Below are 15,200 nucleotides of genomic sequence, written 5' to 3'. Positions count from 1 at the left end.
ATTCAAGAGTTGTTATCTATTTGTGTTTCTATTACTCCAGAGGAAATGGATAAGACACTTGAGGTTGCAGATAGAAAAATATTTAACAGCAATCATAGAATAACCAGTCTTATGCTAGGAAAGGTAAATGAGATAATAAAGGAGACCCAAAAGGCATGGGTTAAGTTCTTTGAAGAGAACTGAGGTTTCTTTACTTCACTAGAATTAAAAAAAAAGGCAACACAGACATCCTAATTGAGGGGAAAGGAAAGGGTATTATGGGTACTTCACCCTCAATTTTGAAAAACATTAAGATAGTGGAAATCAAGCCCCCAGTAGATACAAATGTATAGTCAAAAGTTTAGATACCAGCAAATACATAGAGTGAAAAGGTTGATATTGTACATGATACTAATGTTGAGGATATCAGTCCTTCGGATAAAAATGTATAGGTTGAGGGTACAGTTCCTACAGAGGAACCAATAGTTACAGAGATTGCACCAAGTGGTGAAGCCACCAATGCAGGTGAGGAAGCTATTAAGGATAAATCATCAGAGGAGAAGAAAGGGGAATCCTACAGGGAACCGGTAGTAGGTCCATAATTGTTTTCAATTGACACCTCACAAGTTGTAAAGAAAAACATAATTGAGATAAGTCCTATTAGACTCATGATGATGGCAGCACATAGATTAATGAAGGAGGGATCTATGGATAAAGGGATTATTGATCAGTCTATCATTGTTTTGTATAGACTAGTCCTGGATTGAAATGTTGATAGAGAAGCGAGCCCATCCGGAAAGCTTAAGACAATTACTAAGCATATTTCAAAGGATTTTCAATCCTTGTAGTAGATTTCAAACTGGAAAGTATTGGAGAGGTTAACACAAGCTAAAAGAGCTACATTTGATCAAGTAATTGAGTTTGAGAGGAAGAAGATTGATGAAAAGCTGAAATTGATAGATAATTCTTTAAATTAGTGTACAAATATTTACAGAGTATGTTGTAACATAGATGTACTTATAGTTAATATGGATAAGAAGACTAAGGAATTTCAAGAGAAAATTGCAGATATAGCCAATTATTTTGATGGATTGAATTCATTGACTACATCCATTGATGGTCAAATTTTGGTTTTGGAAGCCCAAATTTATGTTCTTGAGAAAGAAAAAGAAAAATCATAAGAAGATCTAGAAGTCTTAGAGGCTTGGTGAGTCCTCGGTTGGATTCACTTAGTGTACATAAGGAGTGTATGGATATGGTTGGAAAGTCCACACTGAAAAAGTTAAGTGAGAAAGAATCATTTGCTCATATACTAAATGGACTTGTATCTATTTCTAACACTTTCAAAACTAGTTGGGATACTTATCTTGAGCTATTGGAGAAGGCATATCCAGAAATTTTCAAATTTGTTAAGCTCCGGTAAGATATTTTTTGGATACTCATTGTACAGTTTTGAATCTCTGGCATTCCTTTTGGAATTTTTGATGGCATTGATGTCAAAAGGGGAGTGATATAGATGTGAAAAAGAAAAGAGGGAGTTTTATACATTAGGGGGAGGATATAGATGGAAAACTATGGAGTATGGAGTATTTTGTATTGATGAATATTCAAACTAGGGGGAGTAGGCAGGATGAAATTGGCAGATGAAACCTTGACCATTTCTTACATGAGTGTTGCCATCAATGCCAAAGGGGGAGATTGTTGGCAATTGACACTAAATTGGTTGGTTTCACTATGTTTTCATTGATGGAAATATGGTATCTTGTCCTAGATTCATATTTTGGTTTAGTTGTGTACCGATAGACACTTAAGCGACAGGCACTTCACAGACACTGGCACTGACAGGATAGAAGGATTTCTTTGGTTACTGGCAATGTAGGCCGACATGGTTTAGAATAAGGTTATTGGTATTGAAGGCCGACATCTCTTGGATCTGGCATCGACAATTATTTTTGGTATTCATGTATTTATGTTATCTATCTGACATGTAATTTGATATTGTAAATATATTTGTAAGATGACATAAGGCATGATAAATTGTATAGGGTATATAGGTAAGTTGGATTAGAGCAGTTTGATTTTGTGATGGATATGTGAATCCGATATCATGTGAATATATATTAGGAAGGAGATGCAAAATATATCTGAGAGATCATGTATGTGAGGTTATTTATGTAAGGTTTATTCCAGTAAAGGGTTTAGGGTTTTAGATCAGAATAGATAGAGCTTAACCGAAACTATATTCAAGCATAGGAGATGCTATCTTTTGCAGTTCAACACTTCTCTAGATTGTATTCTGGATTTATATGTAGTCAATGAGACTCGTTTTGTGATTTAGCAATGTGCTCTAGGTTGTAAGCCTTCTTGCAAGTGTAGGCCCCCTATATTTTATAATATCTCTTCATATGGCTAGTGGATTGATATTGTGGGTCACAAATCCCACTATGGTTTTTCCTCTTTGAGGTTTTCCACGTATAATTTTGTGTGTTATGATTATCATTTATGTGATTGGCTTATTGGTTGCTTTACTTCTTTCAATTCTATATATACCCATATACCGGTTGGTGTATGCATGTTTGAATAAGGTTAAAATTGATCATACTGGTAGAACACTAATTCACTTGCCCCCCTCTCAGTGTTCTTGGATTCCAACAAAAACTTACAATTTATCGGTGTCACTTTCTTACCGGTAAGAATGCAACCTTTAACACCTATACTCTTAAACAATTCGCCGATGAAGAATTAAAAACAAAATGCCAACTTTTATTCATCTAATTAATGCAAATAAGAGTTACCTCACTTTGGTTTCAGGGAATCAACCATGATTTTTCAATAAGTTCTCCCCCTGAGCATCGGTATGCTTACTTTGAAGAAGAGTTGTCATCGCTGGTGGATAATGACTTAGTTTCAGAATGATCCTCTCCTTCTTTGTTTTCTTCCTTATTAGTCCATATATTTTTCATTTCATTCCTCACCTATTCAACTGTCTTCTTTCCTTTCAAGTCATTTGGCCCTTTCTTCTTGCCAAACTAGTTCCTATCTTCAGACTGGTTATAGGATCGGTTCCTGCACTCTCTGGCTAAGTGACCAATCTTATGGCAATTGAAACATGCCATACTAGTTGTCTTCCATGGTCCTACATTATTTCTCTGACCCATTCTGATCCTGCAATTTGCTGCAACATGACCAAAATTGCCACAAGTGGAACATATGGCATTGAGTTGATTACTCTTTCTTTTAGGGCTAACCGGTTTCGATGGAGATCTTGATGCATTTGTCTTGAACATCCATTCTTCAGATTTGTGTCCATATTTATTGCATTTAAAGAAATATCCATTAAAGCTTCTTCTACTAGACATGTTGCTAGATCGAGATCTACACACATAAGTAGTGTATTCATACTTGTGACAGTTATAAAAATAACCATCAAAGGTGAAAGACTTATTTTAATTGACTAGTTAATTTCTACAGACATCAGACTTATGACCCGGCTTACCACAATAATTACAAGAAGATTTAGAAAACTTCATACCTTTTATTTGTGATATGTTCTTTTTATCATCCTTCATCCTCTTCGGATTAGATGATTCTCCAATTTCCATTGGACCTGTACTGGAGTAACCAAGACCAGTTGTCTCCTTTCATCTATCTTCTCAGAGATTTCATTAAATTTTCTCAACTTTTCATTTCTTTCATTTGCAGCTTTCAACTCATTTTTGAGTTGTTCAATCTCTTTCATCATCTTCTCCTTTTCCTTTGCTTTGTGATGCAGATGTTCATGCATGACTTCATTCTCTTGAGTAAGAATTTGGATTTCTTCATCCTTTTCATTGATGATTGCATCATTCTCTCTTAGGGCTTCTTCAGCAAGTCTTTTAGCTCTTTCAGCTTTTGACAAAGCTTCTACATTTTTCTTCCTTTCATCTGCTATCCTATTGGCTTATAGTATTTTAGTCATTCTCAGGGCCTGACTTTCATGCTCTCTTTTTAGATCTATGATTTCTTCAGTCATCTTCTTGTTCCTCTCCATCAGTTCTGAAACTGCTTCTTCAGATTCACTATGTTCGCAGAGTTGATCTATGATATCCTGACTCTCATTTAGTTGTAGAGCTATTTCCTTCCTTTTAGCAAGTGATTTTCTTAGTCTCTCCTTCAATTGAGCAATCATATCATTAGCTTCATCAATCTACTTCCGATACTAGTATTCCTCCATGATCTTTTTCCTCAAGCTGTCAAACTTTTCTTCAGAGGACCTAAGCTCTGATACCAATTGTTAGTATTAACTAGTGACTGAGAGGGGGGTGAATTAGTCAAAACAGTTATACACAATTCAAAATTTCAAACTGACTGGTCTGCAACTATTCTTCCAAATTAACTTAAAATATTGAAGGAAAGAGATTTGCATGCACAAATAAGAGTCACATAAAACCAAAAATTATATGTGGAAACCCTCGGTTAGAGGGAGAAAACCATGGTGGGTATAACCCACAATCTCATTTACTGCACTGAAAAAGAGTGACCGGTTAGGAGCTTACAATCTTGTTCCTTCTGAGAACATCACCCTATTAAAGATGACTGGTATCCTCTTAAGAATACCTTACAATCTATCAAGATTTACCTTGCAAAAGTATTTTACACTTCCTCTATGGAGTGGCCATGTTAGGGGATTTTACAAACAGAACCGGTTAAGGTTCACCCTATTAAGGGATTTAATCTGCTGCAATTATCAGAGAGCAACAAAACATTGATCTGATGATGAAACTCTTTTGTCAAATATATGCACTCTATATCTGCTTCAATCTCTACTCGGTGATGACTTCATTGATTCATCAAGGAACTCTTCTGCCCTACACTCATTCTTCACCTTACTTAGATTTTCAATCTAAACTTGCTAACCACTCCAATGACAACAATCAATCAAGATGAAAAACATGTATATAGCTATATTCAATCTTGGCACTCAATTTCCCTCCAAAATTCAAACTTAAAAATCATTCAATGCGCCAATCTATTCATTCCTCGAATCTCGCCGATTATATCGATGTGACTAAATGTTCATGCCACAAATCTCGTTGGTTCTCTAGCAAGAACTCTGAATTTCACTGACTCTTTCTAATTTTAATGGATCTACGAGTTAGCAAGTGAATCAAGCTAATGAATTCACATACTTATTATTTTCACTTCACATACCTATCAATTACTGATCAGATACCAATTGTTTTTCTTACATTGGTGAACCTACTTCACTTGGCCCAACTACCAGTCTCTTCCAATAAACCGGTCTCTACTCACCAGTGGAAGTCTTTAGTTTCACTTAGCTCAAATACCAGTTTCTGCCTGTAAACTAGTCTCTACTCACTGATCTAGTATAGCAGTTCTCCGATTGGTTGTGATGACTTTGGAGCCAGTTATTGCCATCAATGACAACCTCTAAGTACCTCAAACTTCATCATTCTCACCATGATGCCAATCTGGGAGTCATCTTCTTGATATCTATGATTCAATCTTCCTCCTCTTCCTCCTCTATTCCTTCTTCTTCTTCTTCTTCCTCTAACTCTAACTTTCTCTTCACCGGAGGTGTGTCCACCACTGTTTTCTTATTTTCTACTTTCTTTTCCTCTATTTCCTTCTTCTCATCTTCCTTCTATTCTACTTCATCAACAAATAGCATTGATGAATCTATCACTTTTGAGTTTTCTTCCTCTGCACCTTTTTCTGACAAAAGAGGTTGATTGTCAGTAGGATTTATTGCATGAAGGTTTATTGTTACTATAATTCTTTGGTGTTTTTCTTCATAAGGTATTTATTCAACTATGACTTCATTATCTCTGGGATGCTCAGTTTTGTCAGTTCCCTTTGCCGGTGTAACATTAATTTCAACATTTTCAATAGTTTATTTTTGTTCAATCAGTGGCTCTGCATCCTTTGTCAGATTAGGAATATCTAACACAAATTCACCTATAATATCTTCAACAGTAAATACATCAAATTCATCGGTGATGTTCTTTTCCTTTCATTTGCTCTTTTCTTGAGCAGCTATATCTTGTCCTTGTTTTACTTATTTTTCTATTTCCTCCTTAGCTTCCATTTGCTGGCTCAAAATTATTTTCCATAAGGCAACGCCCTCATCATGCACACCTTGGACATCTCCTATGGCCACTCTGCCTATTTTGTTCCTTATTTTCAAGTGTTGGACACATGCTTCTGCCACTATTGAAGCTTGGTTGAAATCTAACTCATGTTGTACTTCCATGAGTGCCTTTATTCTATGTTCTTTCTCAATTGCTAAAGCAATTTTCCATCTCTCTTCAATTATATTTTGCCAGTCTGATGGAATTATTCCAAATATTTCACTGGGAGTTTTGCAGAACTTATGTAAGTTCCAAATGAGTGCATCTTCAATTTTTCTTTTGCCCTCCTTGTTGCAGAGGGGATATTTTCTCCCAACACAAGCCAGACCTCCATACTCTTTGATCACATGGACTGAATCATCAACAGTTGGAGTTGCATTTCTCCCACTTCTTCCGACTTCTCTTATTTCCACATCAGATTGGGTGTCAGTGTTATCACCCTCCTTTTCATCCTATTTGGGCTTCTTTTTAGCCTTTGTCTCAACTATACTTTCATCCTTTTTCTTTCTTTCTTTCATATGTTACTCCTACCGGTCCACTTTTACTTTGGGAGGATGTGGGAGTTTATGAATCCTTTTCTTTCATGTATGTTGCCGACTTGTTGGATGCAACACCCTTGAGTTTTGTTTTTGACATTTTCTTCTTTTCAACTGTTTGTTCTTCATTTTTGCTTGATTTTGTTCCTGTTTGTTCACTTGTACCAGTGGAGATAGTGGCACTAGATGCTTCTTCTCCATACTTCTTATCTAGGGTGTCAATCATTTTCCTAACTTTCTTTTGTATTAATGGCTCCTTAAGTTCCTTCTTTATTTTGGAGCTTTCCTCCTCAAAGGTTCCAAATCTGTTTGCTTTACTATCTACTGGTTTAGACAGTAACATGTTTGCATATATTTTGGTAATGTTTGCCCCGATCTCATAACCCATAGATGGTATCCAAAAGGTTCTAGGTTGAACCGCTCGAATAATGCAACAATCAGTATCAACAAGAAAACAAATGGTGTCCTTGTACTTTTGAACTATGTTGGTTGGGATTCTCTCTCTTTTATGCATTCTAGTTTGGAATTCTTTAAAATAAGCCCACATTGTCTCTCCCAACTTATCGCCTAAATCTCTAATAATTTCACCTATCTGAACTGTGATATGTTTATCTTCAGACCACACTACATTGCCCTTACTGGGAAAGAAATTTTGCACATAGAAGAAGATACATACTAGTAATGAACCTGACTTGAATGATTACTTCTTGTCCTTCTTAATTCACTCAATGTTCACCAGGAATTGACTTCTTATCATCTCACAAATGTTATATGTTGCATCCTCCTTGATGATCTGGTAAGTTGCATGGATAGAACCTCTCGGCACACTGTTCATGCGGCTTGATTAATAAACCCTATAAGCTATTACTACAGAAGAAAACCTCACTTTTGCATCCTTAATGTGAGTTCCTTCCATTTCTCTTTTGTCCCATCGGGATTTAGTCAATCGAGTGACTTGAGTGGATGATATTGTCCTTAGGGTTAATGCTTCACCAGTTGCGCTAAACCCTGTTACTCTTTGGATCACATCATTTGTGATTTTGATTACTGATTCAGCTTCCAACCATAGAAATTGATCATGCACTTTGCTTAGCACATACCTGATCCAATCAGCACGGAACTGTTTGGGAAAATCAACAACATTTGACAAACCCTTAGTCTTCAAATGCATATGTTCTGCCTTAAATAGACCATTATCACAAAACCCTTTGAATTCTTCTTGAATAAATTTATCTCCAAGTTCTTCAAGCTTGCAGTGGATGAAACTGTGAATTTCTTTAACTAGTAACACACCAAAGGGCACAGATGGCAGGGCACTGATCATGTCAATCTCTCTGGCCTTCATAGGATGTAGCTTGAACTCGGGTTGTGGTTCCTTAATTACTTCAACCAACATGGGAGTTGACATGGAAGCTTCCATGATGTGTTTGAATAGAATTCACAAATTGACTTCTTCTACTATTTCTGCTAGGGCTTCCAATCAATGAAACTTCACCACTTGATCTCCAAACTCACTTTGCACACAATGCACTTAACAGATTTAGAAATCTTTTAACTGCACTATGAGATCTCAATTGAACAAATCAAAGCAAGGTAGACAAAATGAGCTTTCATTTCCTTATTTATTTGATAAGTTGTTTGGTGCACTCTTACAATGGCTAAGTTGTATGACCTCAAACAGTAATAACTTATAGTTTACCGATGTCACTTCCTTACCAATAACAATACAACTTTTGACATCTATACTCTTAAAAATTCACTGATAGAGAATTACAAATAATATGCCAACTTTACTGCATCTAAGTAATGCAATTAAGAGTTGCCTCACTTTGGTTTCGGGGAATCAGTCATGATTTTTCAATAAGTGCTGCCCCTAAGAATCAGTATGCTTAGTTTGAAGAAGAATTGTAATCACCGGTGGATGATGACTTAGTTTCAGGATGATTCTCTCCTTCTTTGCTTTCTTTCTTCTTAGTCCATGTCTTTTTCATTTCATTCCTCACCTCTTCAACTGTCTTCTTTCCTTTCAAATCATTTGGCTCTTTCTTCTTGCCAAAATGGTTCCTGTCTTCAGACCAGTTGTAGGATCGAGCTGAATGACATTGAGCTGATTATTCTTTCTATTATGTCTAACTGGTTTGGATGGAGATCTTGATGCATTTGTCTTGAGCATGCATTCTTCAGCTTTGTGTCCATATTTATTGCATGTAAAGCAATATCAATTAAAACTTATTCTACTATGTATGCTTTTAGATCGAGATCTACACTCATAAGAAGTGTGTCCATACTTGTGATAGTTATAGAAATAACCATCAAAGGTGAATGACTTCTTGTGACTAATCGGTCAATTTATACAAACATCAGACTTATGACCCAATTCACCATAATAATTGCAAGAAGATATAGAAAGCTTCATACCTTTCATTCTTGATTTGTTCCTTTTATCATCCTTCATCCTCTTGGGATTAGATGATTCTCCAATTTCAATTGGACCTATACCGGAGTAACCAAGAGAGGTTGTCTTCTTTGTTCTCCTCTGAGCCTTTAATTGTTCATCTATCTTCTTAGAGCTTTCATTAAATTTTCTCAGCTTTTCATTCATCTCATTTGTATCTTTCAACTCATTTTTGAGTTGTTCAATCTCTTTCATCGGCTTCTCCTTTTCCTTTGCTTTGTCATGCAAATGCTCATGCATGACTTCATTTTCTTGAGTGAGAATTTGGATTTCTTCATCCTTTTCAATGATGATTACATCATTCTCTCTTAGGGCTTCTTTAGCAAGTCTTTTAGCTCTTTCATCTTTTGACAAAGCTTCTTCTGCATTTGTCTTTCTTTCATCTGCTATCCTGCTGCCTTCTAGTATTTCAGGCATTCTCAGGGCTTGACTTTCATGCTCTCTTTTTAGATATGTGATTTCTTTTGTCAGCTTCTTGTTCTTCTCCATCAGTTCTGAAACTGCTTCTTCTACTTCTTCAGATCCACTCTGTTTAGAGAGTTGATATATGATATCCTAACTCTCATTAAGTTGTAGAACTAGTTCCTTCCTTTTAGCAAGTGATTTTCTCAGTCTCTCCTTCAGCCGAGCAATCATCTCATTAGCTTCATCAAGCTACTTCTAATACTAGTATTCCTCCATGATCTTTTCCTCAAGTTGTTAAACTTTTCTTCAGAGGACCTAGGCTTTGATACCAATTGTTGATATTAACCAGTGACTGAGAGGGGGGTGAATCATTCAAAGAAACAATTTATATATAATTTAAACTTTTAAATTGACTGGTAAGCAACTGCCTTTTTCAAATTAACTTAAAGCGTTACATTAATCATGAAAGTAGGAATATTGAAGGAAAGAGATTTGCATGCATCAAATAATCATCACACAACACCAACAATTATACGTGGATACCCTCTGTTAGAGGTAGAAAACCATGGTGGGGATAACCCACAATCTCTTTTACTACAGTGAAAAAGAGTGTCATGTCAAGAGCTTACAATCATGTTCCTTCTGAGAACATCACCTTGTTAAAGATGACTAGTATCCTATTAATAATACCTTAGAATCTATTAAGATTCACCTTGCAAAAGGATTTTACACTTCCTCTATGGAGTGACCCTGTTATGGGATTTTACCAACAAAACCGGTTAAGGTTCACCCTATTAAGGGATTTAATCTGCTGCAATTATTAGAAAGCAATAAACCATTGATCTGATGATGGCACTCTTTTGCCGAATAGATCTGCTTTGTATCTGCTTGAATCTCTACTCGGTGATGACATTACGGATTCATCAAGGAACTCTACTGCCCTTCACTCGTTCTTCACCTTACTTAGATTTTCAAGCCGAACTTGCTAACCGCTCCAACGACAACAATAATCAAGATGAAAAACATGTATATAGCTATCTTCAATCTTGGCACTCACTTTCCCTCCAAAATTTGAACTAAAAAATAATTCAATGCACCAATTTGCTCGTTCCTCAAATCTCACTGATTGTATCAGTGAGACTAACTGTTCATGCCACAAATCTTGACCATTCTCTAGCAAGCATTCCGGCTTCAACTGGCTCTTTCTAAATTTGACAGATCCACATGTTAGCAAGTCAATCATGTAGATGAATTTGCGTGTTTATCCTTTTCACTTCACATACCTATCAATCACTATTATGATCGACTACCGGTTGCTTCCTTTATATCGGTGAACCTACTTCACTTAGCTCAACTACAGGTTTCTTCCTGTAAACCGGTCTCTACTTACCGATGGAAGTCTTTAGTCCCCTGTTCCTCACCGATCCACTATAACACTTTTCCGATTGGTTGTGATGACATTAGAGCCAGTAATTGCCATCAATGACAACCTCTAAGTACCTCAAACTTCATCATGCTCACCATGATGCCAACAAAGCACATATGGGTTCCTAAGAATATTCACGAGCCTATGTAAAATGAATAAGGTATGTTGGTGACTGCTTCATAAAGAAGGCCTTGAGATTTGTCAACAACATGCAACACTTACCATGGGCATGAAAAACCAATAAGAAAAACATGAAGATCTAAAAAAGCATCGGATAAAGATTTTATTTTTAACAAAACTATTTGTTGCATCCTATAATGATGGAAGCAGTGAGACCACATTTGACTGGGACTAGGAGAGCAAACAACCTCAATGATTTGCAAATCTTCCTTTGCAAGCACACTCAACCTTTTCCCTTCATCTCTAGGACTGACTTTAGAGAGTTTCCTCGAGTTTGTATCGTCATGCACATATTACAATAGCCAACTTTCCATCAGAAGCACAAATTTTAAAAGAAGAATTAAATTAGAAAATATCACATCTTTACAACAAAGTAAAAGGTGAAATAAACATTGAAAACTAGAGTCTGGAGTGTCTTTGAAAATTTCCACAGTATGTGACCGAGTGTTATCAGCTAGAACTACTACAGTCCCAATCACAACATCGCCACCAACAATGAAGCATTCACCCCAAATTTGATCTGAAATTAACAAGGACACAAATAATTTGGATCTGATACCAACTATGACGCAACAAAAATTTCAAACTAGATCAACCAAACTTGAACTAAAATTTACAGACCAAAATAATCAAACATACATATATTTTGTACACACTCATTCTTACAGGTGTAAAATAAATATATAGAAAGAGAGAGGAAGATAGAATCTTATATATGCAATAGTTTCCCCTAAAACACCATAACAAACTACTCAAAATTACTACATGTTATGACCAAACAAATCTTGTAAGTTACTACAATCCCAATTAAATAAATTATGGATGTTTTATGATGTTTTTCATCACATCTCTGATGATAGAATATATCAAAATGTTGGTAAAAAAATCTACAAATCTAAAAGAAGAAATACTCTTGGAAGTTACTACAATCCAAATCAAATAGAATATGAATTTTTTACAATATTTTTGCATCACATCCTCTAATGTTTATCATGGAATTGATCAAAATGTTGGTAAAAAAATCTATAAATCTAGAAGAAAAAATACTCATTATGTCATTGTAAAGTAAGTCAAATAAAAACAACTAAATAGTTTACTATAAATATTTACAAATTAATATTCTAAATTTTATAAGATTTTAAAATATAAAGGAAAGCGATAAAGATATAATTTAAATCTTAATTTATAATTGACAAATTAGACATATATATCAATTTCTTTGAAGAGTTCCTTTTTTTAAAATTGGATAAAGTAATTTTTAAAATAAAAGTTAAAGAATTTAGAATTAGATGATTGTTTGACTAATTTTGGAGGGAAGTGTAAACCTTCATTAATTTAGAGCATCATTGCATTACAATTATGTCTAGATGAGATACAATATAATTTTTTAAAAAGTAATGCTAATTAATTTTTTTTTAAATAAAATATAAAAAAGTTGATTAGAACATGCTCTATTATAATATTTTTGAATTTGTTTTGGAGACTGCTCGTCGGCTCACATAAAAATGTTTGTTAGATATTTAAGTGGTCGTGACTATTCATTCCAACCGTAACTCTGTACTTATTGCAGACCACAACTGACAAATTTGGGAGGATTGGGGCACCTAGAACAGTAGTTACACCCAGTATTTCGTGGTGTAAGAACAAAGTGTTGAATTGATTGCAAGAAAGTTATTCCTGTTGGGAATTAGTGGAGTAAGTTTCAATATAGAGAAGAACAAGCATGGCAGTGGCATCTGCTGGACAGCTCAATCTGAAGGAAGCCCCTGCATTGGGTTCTCGCAGCTTAGCTTGCTTTGAAAAGCTCGAACAGATTGGAGAAGGCACATACGGGCAAGTGTACATGGCAAAGGAGATCAAGACAGGGGAAGTTGTTGCTCTGAAGAAAATTCGCATGGATAATGAAAAAGAAGGGTTCCCTATTACTGCAATCCGAGAGATACAAATTTTGAGCAAGCTGAAACATGATAATGTTATAAAGCTGAAGGAGATAGTGACTTCTCCAGGCCCAGAAAATGAGGAACAAGGAAATTCAGATGTCAATAAGTACAATGGTAGTACCTATATGGTCTTTGAATATATGGATCATGACCTGGCCGGTTTATCAAATCGACCAGGAATTCGTTTTAGTATTCCTCAGATTAAGTGTTATATGCGGCAGTTATTAACAGGGTTGCATTACTGTCATATCAACAAAGTCCTACATCGGGACATCAAAGGAGCAAATTTGCTAATAGACAATCATGGCATTCTAAAGCTTGCGGATTTTGGTCTGGCAAGATCTTTTGGCGCTGATCAAAACCAAAGGTTGACCAATAAGTCATCACGCTGTGGTATAGGCCTCCTGAATTGCTGCTAGGATCGACAATGTATGGTCCTGCTGTTGACATGTGGTCAGTTGGATGCATATTTGCAGAGCTTCTTAATGGGAAACCGATTTTACCAGGGAAGAGTGATCTAGAGCAAGTCAATAAAATATATGAGCTATGTGGATCTCCAGATGAGAGTAATTGGCCAGGTGTTTCTAAACTAAAACATTGGAGCTCTTTAAAGCCACAAAAGCCAATGAGAAGACGTGTCAAAGAAGCCTTTAAAAACTTTGACAAACATGCTTTGGATCTTTTGGAAAGAATGCTTACTTTGGATCCTTCCAAGAGAATAAGTGCGAAGGATGCCCTTGATGCAGAATATTTCTGGACTGATCCTGTTCCTTGTCTACCAAGCAGCTTGCCAAAATATGAAGCTTCACATGAGTTTCAAACAAAGAGGAAAAGGCAGCAACAAAGGCAACAACATGACGAAATGGCAAAGAGACAGAAAAATTCACATCCACAACAGCATGTTAGGGTTCCTCAACAAACAGTTCCGCAGGGACATCTTCCATTAAGGGCAGCTCCAAATCAAGCCATGCCCAATCCACAGCCTCCAGTTCCAGTTGGACCTAGTCATCATTATGGAGCACCGAGAGGGTCCGGAGGAGGCCAGAATAGGCATCCTCAGGGGGTGCGCCCTCTTCATCCAGGTCAAGGGGCAGGATACAGTACAAATCGAGGATGTGGGGGCCCTCCTCAGCAACAAGGAGGCTACGGTACACATGGCATGGGGAATCAAGGACCAAGAGGAGGTGCCTATGGGGTCAGGGGTGTGGGATATCCTCAGGGAAGACCTTATGGTGGAGCAGCTGGAGGCCGAGGACCAAATGTGGGTGGAGGCAGCCGAACTCAATTGTATGGGGGGACAAACCCAACAGCTGGTGTACCTTATCGAGGTCAGGCTTACATGCAACAGCAAATGCAGCCTGGTGACGTGGGTGCTTCCTATGCTCCATCTAATAGACCTGACTATCGCCAGCCCCAGTGATGACAAGGAGAAATAAAATAGTGATTTTTTGATATCGTTTCCTAGAGCTGGAACATTCTAAATGATTTTTAGGACATGTAGATACAAGGTCATCTGCTTTATCTTATTATTGAATTTAGTTATAACAAGAGTGCTTAGCTAAAATCAGTGGGAAATGTCATAATCTCCCTACTTAGCTGTCTTCTGTATTAATAATATTTTGGCATTGGTGATAGTTTGTGCAAGAAAATGAGATGGCCATTTACGAGTCCATTTTGGCTGGCGGAGACGGCCAGATTTCTTCAAAGAAATTAATATACCTCCCAACTTATCTGGTTATAAATTAAGAATTTAAATTATACTCCATCTGTTTTTAAAATCTTACAGTTTTGGGATTATTTATTTGCAAATATTCTTAACTTGTTTTTAAGTGATCTTTAAATGACATGTCATTTAATAAGTATATTTATAAATTTAAAGTTGATTTGTATTTTAAATTATATATAAGTGATTCAAAAACCTAATGATCATTCAATAGTGTGATCTTTAATTAGATCTAATTGGAATATGATAAAATTGTAAACCATAAATTTAATAAGGTATTTTCATTTTTATTTATAAAATCTCACAATTTTCAGATTTTTAATTTGCAAGTATTTATGCTAGAACATGAAATTGTTTTTAAGTGACTCGCTTTATAATAACATGTTATTTATTAAGTATAATTTAACTTTTCTAATTGACTTTTA

At 36.0% G+C, this 15,200-nt stretch overlaps 1 pseudogene; it reads left to right on the top strand.

Annotated features, from left to right (window-relative positions):
* Positions 1-12,743: 12,743 nt before the first annotated feature.
* Positions 12,744-14,564, top strand: LOC131074324 (cyclin-dependent kinase C-2-like; annotated as a pseudogene).
* The last annotated feature ends 636 nt before the right edge of the window (positions 14,565-15,200 follow it).

Source organism: Cryptomeria japonica, chromosome 8 (genome assembly GCF_030272615.1).
Source record: "Cryptomeria japonica chromosome 8, Sugi_1.0, whole genome shotgun sequence".
In the NCBI taxonomy this organism is placed as follows: domain Eukaryota; kingdom Viridiplantae; phylum Streptophyta; class Pinopsida; order Cupressales; family Cupressaceae; genus Cryptomeria; species Cryptomeria japonica.
Note: the sequence above shows the minus strand (reverse complement) of the source record. Positions and strands in the feature narration are given on the sequence as shown.